General features: G+C 42.4%; 1 protein-coding gene across 4 annotated transcripts in view; it reads right to left on the reverse strand.

The window, feature by feature from the left end:
• SLC7A2 (solute carrier family 7 member 2) overlaps window positions 1-11,147 on the reverse strand; it is a 75,950-nt gene extending 64,803 nt beyond the window's left edge. For 2 of the 4 annotated variants that reach the window (XM_019466734.2, XM_019466732.2), the window contains exon 1: window positions 11,022-11,147. The gene's annotated coding sequence lies outside the window, so the exon portion shown is untranslated. Of the gene's footprint in view, window positions 1-10,541; window positions 10,666-11,021 lie in introns of those variants that run through there. The other 2 variants (XM_019466733.2, XM_053900911.1) reach the window with 2 other exon arrangements.
• Window positions 11,148-11,172: the final 25 nt, after the last annotated feature.

An 11,172-nucleotide genomic window follows, 5' to 3' on the forward strand; every position in this document is an offset into this window, starting at 1 on the left:
TACCTCCTCGTCTTCCAAACCTGTCTAGCACTGTGCTTGGCCGGCACATACACAGTGCCAGGAGCTCAGAAATGGTCCACGGCCAGGGAGGCAGGAAGCGAACACTTCAAAGCTTCACAAATCGCCCACGAGACAGTTTTCAATGCACTGTTAAGTGTAGGGTTTGGCATGGAAAAACCAGTTATCACAACAGTATCTCCCCATTTTCATAGCGGCAGAACCAAATTTCTGGGATACGGAGCCTTATGCCTGTGTTACCATCTAACCAAAAAAAAAAAAAAGTGATTTTGTTTTAAATAAACTGTTTCAGGAGAGTTTAAAACAGGCACCAGCCCAAGATATGTTTTCAAAACTCTAGTACTACACATTTTATCGACACCCACTATTGCTTCTCAATGGCATGGAAATGTGCTTTGTGTTCTTTTCTTGATGAATACTGCATACAAGTCCTACGCCACCTACACAACCACTATGTCACAAACGTAATGCATTTAAAGAGGGCTCTTTGCAACAAAACAGTGCAAATCTTAACCACTTATAAAGCAAGTTTTGCAAAAGACAAGCATGTCAGTGGAGAAATCCACTTCAAAATTCTTCACTCTTGGGGCACCTGGGTGGCTCAGTCAGTTAAGCATCCGACTTTGGCCCAGGTCATGATCCCACACTTCGTGGGTTCGAGCCCCTTGTGCAGCTCTGTGCTGACAGCTCAGAGCTCAGAGCTTGGAGCCTGGAGTCTGCTTCATGTTCTGTGTCTCCCTCTCTCTCTGCCCCTCCCCTGCCTGCACTCTCTGTCTCCCAAAAATAAATCTTAAAAAAAAAATTAAAATTCTTCACTCTGCCTGTTTTTCATTAGGCACATTATTAAGCATCTGCAGTGATGCAGTCACTCTTCAGTTCTGCATGACGTCTTTAGTTCCATCACACTGAAGTGTATTAACTTCCAGAGATTTCTAGAATATCCACATCAGACTGACACTGAGCCATACGGCTGAATTTCAAATGCCATTCCAAAGATGCTCCAATTTTAGAGAAGAGGGCACTGACTATTCTTATCTCTTATGTTTTTCTTCCCATTTATGTATATATTTACAACTATTCAATTAAAGTGATCTCAGCTATGCTTAGAATCAAATTTATTTCCTGGTCCATATGTAGACATAGAAATCTGGGAATATGGAAGAGAGAAAGATGGTGATTCTGGAAACAACGTAAGTCCAAAGTGTTCCTTTGATGTCAGGCCACTGCTTCCCTGGGCATCATGGTGTTACTGTCACAGCTTTCAGCTCAGCCCCCACAGCCACACCTACCTCTGAGCCAGATCTCAGCCCCTCCGTGGGCCACGAGCAGCTTTACATCAGCAAGAAGAAAGGATGTCGGACCCATGAAGACCCATCCGGCCCCCAGACGGTCTCTCCTAAGATACCCTTCCCAGGAGTTGAAAGGGCTTTCTGAATTGCAGGGGCCTCATTCTGGGTTCCTAATCACTGAATTCAGGGCAGCTTTTACCACCAGATATATTACAGAAAACTACTGGGGCATTTGTATTTTTCATGCATATGTGTGTTTCTTCTTCCTTCTATGAAAATATAATCAGAATGGACAGAAGAAGGAGGCGCTCCTCTATCAAAAAACTGTTAAGTACCATTAGTTCAAATACAGTTGATGCAAATTATAGGAAACTTGTCATGAAACTTTTCATTAGAAAAAACAGTAAGTTGGGGCAGGCACCTGGGTGACTCAGTTGGTTAAGTGTCTGACTTCGGCTCAGGTCATGATCTCATGGTTCATGAGTTCAAGCCCTGCCTTGGGCTCTGCACTCAAGGTGTAGAGCTTGTTTGGGATTGTCTCCTCTCTCTCTGCCCCTCCCTGACTTGCACTTTCTTTCTCTCTGAAAATAACAAGAAAAGCAAAGCAAGGAAAAGAGAAAAGAGAAAGGAAAAGACAGGGCGGGGTGCCTGGGTAGTGCAGTTGGTTAAGTGTCCAACTTCAGCTCAGGTCATGGTCTCAGAGCTCGTGGGTCCCAGCCCCACGTCGGGCTCTGTGCCAACAGCTTGGAGCCTGGAGCCTGCTTCGGATTCCGTGTCTCCCTCTCGCTCTCTGCCCCTCCCCCACGCGTGCTCGCTCTCTCTCTCTCTCAAAAATAAACAAAAAAATTAATTTCTCCCATTTGATTCACTTGTCCAATCTTTTAAGAGTTGGACAGTTAAATTTCAGAGACTGCTCAAACAGCATGGACCGCGAGAATTTCATTAATATATCAACATGGTTCTATAACCTTCCCCTCCGAAACTGTTCATGTAAATTTGTAATATAGATTGAGCAGCCAAAGAGAAGAGGATTTGGTAGGGAAGTAACTCTCAACACCACCAAATTCCACAGAGATTAAACCATGACCCACCAGGGTGGAGATTCACTACACGTCACACCCTTCACACAGCACACAGTGGGTGCTCAATCTTTACTGCACGCCGGAACTCGCGAAGAAACTCACTAAGGACCTGGCCAAGAACCTTGGCAGCGCTGTTTGTTTCACGTGGTGAACAAAATGAACTCTCAGTAGGTTTTGGACTTGGAGGAAGTTTCTTATTCTTCTGTCAACTCTTTCATATATAAGTCTAGATGAGTGCAAAATGTCACACGTAAGAATTAAAACAGCAATTTCATTTTGCTTGATTAAACACAGCCAATCTGAAGTCATTTTGTTGCATTGACTGGCCTGGACAAAAGAGTTAAATTCCTAACATGGCCAAGATAACTCCAGAGTGTTAATGAGCCCTCAGCATGGAGTATCAAAGCTCATCCCTGGCTCCTTCTAGGTCTCCAAGAAACAGCTCCTAAATGATTGCTCAAATAACAACTGAATTAAAGAAACAGAATTGAAACTTGCTGTTGGATTCAAACAGAAATATAAAATTGTGTTGTTTAATATGATCATTAAAAGCAGAGAAAAGGTCACGCAGACTAGCCTGAATTTACCGGACAAAGAATTTTCCCAGAGGAATTCATACCTAAATTTGATACAAACTATCAGTGAAGTTTTCATTCAGATTTTTATCAAGTTGCAAACATCTTGTAGACCATGAAGGCTATGCAAAATATTAAGTATTCTTTGCTTCAGGAGACCAGGAACATCATGGGAGTGAACACTGAGTGAATTTCAGGAGGAAAAAAAAGTCACTCTAAAGAAAACTGTCTTTCTGAATGAAAGGGGAAAACTTCATTTAATACAAATGTTTTCTACTTGAAGGAAAAACACAAAGACATTTGTAAAGATTTTTATTTGTTGATTTATTTAGGAGAAATTTATTTAAAGTTTTGTTTATTCATGTATTATTCTAAAATAATAATACATTGAATATCCATACCCCATCCAACCCAAGAACTTGGAAATAATACTTATTGGTCAAACATGAGCCAATCAGCAATGACATGACACCAGTGTGCTGCAAACAACTAGAATTAATGGAATTTTGAGCACCTAAGGTCCATCAAACAAAAACATTGTGAAGCGATTTTTATCTAGTAGAAATGGAAAGATTTGTCAAGTAAACTAAAGATGCAAATTAATTACCTGTCCTTCCCACCTCCATCCCCCTCAGGAGGATTTTTTTTTTTTTTTTTTAGATGGTATTTTCGCAAGAACCTGAAACCTGGAAGGTGGAGCTCTGGCACCAGCTCCCTGTCTACATGGAGACCTTCCTTGTACCACCTTAAAGCCTGACTTAGGACTGAAGACAGGAGCTGTCTGACAGGAGCTGAAGACTATAGTAAATATAGTTTGGGTTATATAGTCTCTTGTAAAACATGTCCCCCACCCCCCACCCCGAGGGGCGCCTGGGTGGCTCAGCTGGTTAAGCATCCAACTCTTGATTTCTGTTCAGGTTATGATCCCATGGTTTGTGAGATCGAGTCCCACATTGGGCTCTGTGCTGATAGTGTGGAGCCTGCTTGGGATTCTCTCTCTCTGCTCCTCCTGCACTCATACACTTCCTCTCACTCTCTCAAAATAAATAAACTTAAAAAAAAAAAACAGCATTTTTTTCTTCTACTAGGTCAATGGTAGACACTAAACTAAATGTGCTTTCTTCTAACAAAACAACCCTTCCCTCTCTAATGTGGGATAGACAAGTATCTCTTCAGCTATCAGCATTTCTAATCAGTCCTTTGTCCATCCCAAGCTGAAAGTAAAGATTGCAACCAACGCTAAAGTGTAGACAGAGCTGCTTTCTTGATCTGCAGTGGGTGTTCTGTGGGAGAAGCAATAATGGGAAAATGGATGAAGACCTCTTTCCATTCTTGACAAGGCCCTTTATGGATTTCAAACTCATTAAGTTTGTGTAAATATACCTCCTTGCTTAATGGAACAACCCAACTGTTAAAGAAAGAAATTAAAATAATCTCATTCTCTTAATTTAATAATTTAATAATGTGGGGCACCTGGGTGGCTCAGTTGGTTGAGTGTCTGACTTCAGCTCAGGTCATGATCTCACAGGCTGTAAGTAAGTTCGAGCCCTGGGTCAGGCTCTGTGCTGACAGCTCAGAGCCTGGAACCTGCTTCAGATTCTGTCTCCGTCTCTCTCTGCCCCTGCCCCACTCATACTCTGTCTCTCTCCTTCAAAAATAAATAAACATTTTTTAAAAATTTAATAATGGCTTTATTCTTCAAAACTTCCATCTAGGGGCGCCTGGATGGCTCAGTTGGTTAAACATCCGACTTCGGCTCAGGTCATGATCTCACAGTTCGTGAGTTCGAGCCCTGCATCATGCTCTGTGCTGACAGCTCAGAGCCTGGAGCCTGCTTCAAATTCTGTGTCTGCCTCTCTCTCTCTGCTCCTCCCCCACTCATGCTCTGGCTCTGTCTCTCTCTCTCTCTCTCTCTCTCCTTCAAAAATGAATAAAAACATTTTTAAAAAATTTTAAAAAACGATTTCCATCTAAAATATAATCTCCTAATGCATTTTAACTCTTCTTCTAAAACATTTCAGAATAGTTTGAATTTGCAATTAAATGTAATTTTCTAGAGGTCCCTGAGTAGCTCCATTAGTTGAGCGCTGGACTCTTGATTTCAGCTCTGGTCACGATTCCAGTATTGTGGGATCGAGCTCCATGGCGGGCTCCATCCTCTCTCTCCCTCTGCCCCTGCCCTGCATGCTAGTATCTGCTCTCTCTCATATATATATATATATACACATACACACACACACACACACACACACACACACACACACACACACATATATATATATATATATATATATATCATAATTTTCTAGAGGTCTGGGGTAATAAATGATACACAATTTTGCCAAATTAATAGTAAGTATTATTGCCCTCCCAAATGCATATTTTGGTGAATAACTGCCCAGCCAGAACTCAAGTCCAAGTGACTCAAGTTTTACCAAAAAGCAACTAGAGGAAAAGAAAGAGTAGTTTTAGCAGCAGTAATAGTAACTATAATGATGACAATACCTAAATTGGTTGGGCATTTTGTCTATGTCAGAAACACAACACATATTTTTTTTTAAAGTAAAGTTTGGAATAGATTGTTATCTCTCTTCCCTATACCTCCAGCTTTTTTTTTGCCACCCGGATGACAGCTTTATCATTGTTCTTCCATTGTATGTTTCCTCGTTAACCCCTCCACTGGGTGGTCAATGCCCAGAGAACAGGAAACAAGTTACTCATTTTTTGCTTCTCTACAGACTCCAGATCTGGGCAGTAAATATATACAACACATATTTCTCCAAAATGGATTAACTAACCGCTGTTCATCTATTTGGAAGACTCCAAATAGAGTTATCTCATAGGATATTCTTAGAAGCAAAGTTACAAAGTCTCATTTCCTATTCCAGGAATCCTAATGGATCAAAACAGTATTAAGTAACTTGGATGCACATACAATTGCTAAATACTCTAAGTTTTGCATATGAGTTGTGGTAAATTCTGCCTACTAGTTTCACAAAAATCAAACCCAGTTGTTTCCACCAAATGCATAACTGCTTTTGGAACCCAGACAGCATGAACAGGGAGAAGGGTGGAAGATAAGTCACGTGCTTCAGGAAATACACTCTGCATATGATACAGAGAGGACTTCTTACTCCCACCACTCCAATATTTTTAAAGTTCTAGAGATTTTAGTGTGACTTTTTAAAGTTTCTTTTTATTTACTTTGAGAGACAGAGAGAGCACGCAGGTGCACGCGCATGCAAGGGAGAGGGAAAGGGAAAGAGAATCCCAAGCAGGCTCCACGCTATTAGTGCTGAGCCCAATGCGGGGCTTGATCTCACCAACTTCAAGGTCATGACCTGGGCGGAAATGAAGAGCCAGACGCTCAACTGACTGAGTCAACCAGATGCCCCTTAGTGTGCTTTTTAAAGTAGAAATTGAATTGCATTCTGAAAATTTGTCCTGAGTTCATATTTGAGCATAAAAAAATAAGACTGAACATGCAAAAAGACCCCATTTTTTCCTTAAGGTTCAATATACAGACTACTTAATTCCACTACCACTGATTCCACTGGTGACTCTCATCATTATCATCATCTACCAATATGGCAGCTAGATACCCACAGCCAAGGCAAGAAAAGATCCTAACTAACCAATCTTTATTCTTCTAATGATCAAAGTACCAACTTCTATAACATCTTTTACATAGAAGTAAAATAAAGAAGCTTTAAGGTGTACTGTCTTGATTTTCTGAAGAGACATGCATTTGTTTTTAAGCAGAACAGATCCACTTATCTTAAAATCTTAACTAAAAAAAGGGGGGGGCAAAAGAAGTATCAAATGAGAGACTCTTAATTACAGTATCATTCAGCATCCTTAATGACATGGAGTTCCATCCACCATGATCACTAGGTTCACTAGGAAGTAGGCTTTGAAGGCAATAAACAGCATTGTATGACATATAATTGTATAAAGACCTAGGGAGGCTTCCTGAAGCCAGATTGGGTTAAGGAAAGAAAAGAATTTTCCCCAGAACTGTGGGAAAAACTAGCAAGAATCAACAAGGGAAATAAAAATTCTTTGCTGTGTATTGTTCACAAAATATTCCAAAAATGAATACAACATAGGGCTTTTTTTTTAACTCCTGGAAGAAAGGTTAAGGAACGTTCTTATACCATCTGCCTCACTGCAGAATCCCAGATTGGCTCACATTCTGAAGAGAGGTACTAATATGCAGCACCGGAAATGAATGGGTGGGTATGGATTTTATTTTTATTTTATTTCTTGAAGAAGGATGGAGAGAGGCATAATATTAAATTTATGACATCTGCAGAATGAAATCATCACATAGGACACTGTAGCCTGATGATTCCATCTTAGATGTAAGAAACCCCAAGTTTTATAACCACGTATGTCCATACACACCCAGAAAAATAGATCTTCAATAATGTATGTCCATACATACCCATGGATTTCTCTGAACAGAGATTCCAAAGTAAAAGTCTGAATAGGAACAGAAGAAATGCAACCCACATATTTAAATCCAGCATTTTAAATAAAAACCACTTTACCTCAAATCTTAAAGTCAATACAACTTGTACTTATCAATGAGAAGGTTAACTAATGACAGCAGAGGGCTTTCCTACAAACATGCAAAGTTTGAGTCCATAAGTACAAAGAAAACAATAGTACACTGTTTGCTTCCAGAGATTAATATTATGTTTATTAAGTTGGACATGAAAAATTAATAGATCAACCATGCTCTGATTATCTTAACTAAGTTACTGAGAACCTGGTCAACTATTTAGAGCCTGCTGAGAATGAACCCCTAGCTGTTGGTTTGGTTTTATCAAAGGCATCTCCAACACTGCCACAGCCATGGACAACAATTCTAAAACAATAGCCAAAAAGGCAAGTAAGAGACTATATGAGAAGAACCAAGACAAATTTGTTACTACCAATAAAACAAAAACGCCAAGCACAGGTACTTTTGATGATGAAATAGAAAGCAGCATCATTTTCATGTATTAGAGAGCGTGTTCCTTACTTGCTTTCTGGTATAGACAGTACCCAAGTCATCTGTTTATAGGTATTGTTACTTCGTATAAAATTACAACAAAAAAACCTACTCATAAATCCATCGATGAAAGGTTTCCTTAATGTAAAACTAACTGAAAAATCCTTCCAAAACTGGAGCTACACATAATTTTTGGTTGTCCAGTGTCTGGAACAGAATAGGGATTTTCAGTGAAGGAAACTTAATGAAGGAATATACAGTCAAAGACATAAATAGCACCCTTTCTCAAATTATTGAAATCAGTGGCATCCATTCAACAATGACATATTGAGCATGTGTCACGTGCAGACATTGTTAGGCAGTAGAATGAAAAGTTACTGCAACAGGTGACGATGAAAAGAATGATCTCATTAGTGTTTTTTTTTTTTAACGTTTATTCATTTTTGAGACAGAGAGAGACAGAGCATGAATGGGGGAAGGTCAGAGAGAGAGGGAGACACAGAATCTCAAACAGGCTCCAGGCTCTGAGCTGTCAGCACAGAGCCCGACGCAGGGCTCGAACTCACGGACCGCGAGATCATGACCTGAGCAGAAGTCGGACGCCCAACCAACTGAGCCACCCAGGCGCCCCAAGTTTTTTTTTTAATCAAGGCTTTATCAGTATGTTTTTGAATACTCAGATTAAAGGTGTAGTATGGGTTAACCACACAGATTTTGCAAACCATTTAGATGAGTGGTCTCACGTAAGTGAAATCTTACCGTTAAATGAGTTTTTCAGTACTAGTTGGATGACAAAACGTTCAAATGAAGCATACAGTACTAAGCATGTGAATGTTGAGAAATAGATTCAACTGAAAATTTGGCTTTTGTTTTAAATGCTTAACATCCAGTAAGTGACCTCTAAGAAGCCAGTCCTTAAGAATCAATGTGTTCATATCATGTTTGGGAAAATAATAAAACACACAGCAAGGTAGGATGTTTTCAATATTCTGTTCTGAAAGTTGGTCACTGAAGGGCATCAAAATAAAACTAGCAGATGGCCTTGAACACTTAAAAAAAATACTTATATAGGTATATAGTAAAGGTATATGGAATAGCAAACAAATAAAACAGAAGAGAAGACAGAAACTAGGCTAAGTAGAGAAGCCACCAAAGAAAAATGATGAGAGAAAGCCCATTTGAAAAGTGGACTGAAAGAAGAAGAAATGGCCATGAATGAGGGCCCAGGTCTGGCCAGAAGAGCCAAGAGAAGCAATGACAACTTCAGCAAGGAAGCATGAGAAGACAACAGAAGGTGGGCCATGTAGAATGGAGCCTAGGCACTCCCACTCCGCAAAGGGGAGCCGGCTTCCGGTGGAAAGCAAGAACTTTAAAATTCTTCAGGTGCATATGTCCAAAACCCAAAAATATATGAGAATATGAGATGGAAAATGTTAGAGTATTCTGTCTTTTCAACCTTGTTTCCACTCCCATCCTCCATGCTCTTTTACAGACTCTAAGTCCAGTGATAATGCTTAGAGACTTTGGAATCCAAAGGACTTTGCTGACGATGTGCTGAAGAGGCCGAGGATTCTGCAAACTGAATCCCAGGAGATACCAGACAGAGTTTTATTCGGGTCTCCAAGGCCACATCACACCCTTAAAGATTAAAATGCTTTAAGGTAAATGACATTCCCCAATCAAGGCATGATGTGGAAACAACTGAGAGGCAAGGGAGAAAGGTGAAAAAATCCTAATAAATAATGTGGCCTCTCAGCATTAACACAGAGCAGCCAAGTAGAAACTCTGTAGTAAAGCAAAATATTAAGAAAATGCATATGCTGTTCTGCACTAAAACAGTTCATATCAAGCGTCAGTGCAACTAAAAGAAAAAAAGGGTTTAATAGTACAAAGGGAAAAAGCAAGATAAGAAAGCATATAAAACTATTATTATCCTGTCCACCCCTTAGACAAAAGAGCGCAAACACAAATACTTGTGATTTCCTGGGGAGATAATTATTATTAAGGCTCAGTGGAGAAAGAGGTGACTGAGGTTTTGCAAGAGTGCCAAAGTATCAAGTCAGAGGTCACATACGCACTTACTTGATATGCCAGGCCCCCGCCAACGTTCAGCACGCTCCTAAAATCTGAGGATCCTCCCTCATTCAAGGATGAATGTTTCTGTACTTGCGACTAGATAAATCTTATTACCAGTCCTAAGAGTCCCCTGAACGCTTTTGCAGGCAGTTCTGCATGAATACTTCAAAGTCTCAACAGGTTGGACCTTTTTACTCCCGAAATCTGGGCACTGTTCCCACTTATAAAGACTTACAGGACTCCATGAGAGTACTTTTAAGGCCCTTTAAGATACCGTCTTTGAACACGTTGCTCCATCGTCTGGATACACGTGTTGGAAAGTTCTCCGCTGGAAGGGTATTGTGAGGCGATGGGCTAGGTGACTGCCGAAGCATCAAGAACGGCATTTCGAGTTCAAAGCTGAAGACTCCAGGCAGTAGGCTTTAAGAGTATAGCCCGTCCCCGACGGGCTTAAAACGGCACCCCTTTACTTTCAAACACACACCGCGACGGGCCATTTTACCTGTCCTACCCGTCCCGGTCAGGTCTAGGACGTGAAAGGCTTCCAGGGCTCCAAGCGCTGTTCTATATTTAAATCAAAACTCTCTGGAAGGCGACTTCGGGGACCCCTCAGTGTGCCCTCCCGGAGACGGGTGCCCAGGGCCCCTCTCCTCCCCGCCCCGGACAAGAGCGCCTCAAGGGCCCCCGCAGGGTCTCCGTGCCGGCCGTCCCCAGCCCCCGCGACCCGCGCAGTCCCCGCGGACCCCGACGCCTCGCGGCACACGCGACCGCGCGGGGCTGGCCAGGGCGAGGCGCAGCCCCCAGGGACGAGGGTCTGCGGCGGCAGCCCCCTCCCGCGGCCCCGGGGTTCTTCATCTCCGAGTCCCGGCGGCGCGGCCTCGGGGCCCTCGGCGCCCCAGCCCGGCCCTTCCCGTCCGGCCCCGGAGCCCAGGCCGCCCCTCGCCTGCGGTCCCTCCGCGCGACCGGACCCTTGGCAACTTACTGGGGCGGTGCTAGGGTCGAGCCGAGGGGGCGGTGGTGGGCGAGCGGCTCCGGGAGGCTGAAGGAGCGGCCGCCGCCTCGCTGGTCCGCGCGGAGAGGAGCGCCCCGGGCCGCTGCGCTGCAGAAGGCGGGCTGGGCACGTGGGCGCCCCT

Source organism: Panthera pardus, unplaced genomic scaffold (genome assembly GCF_024362965.1).
Source record: "Panthera pardus isolate Hobbes unplaced genomic scaffold, ASM2436296v1 HiC_scaffold_13, whole genome shotgun sequence".
NCBI lineage: Eukaryota > Metazoa > Chordata > Mammalia > Carnivora > Felidae > Panthera > Panthera pardus.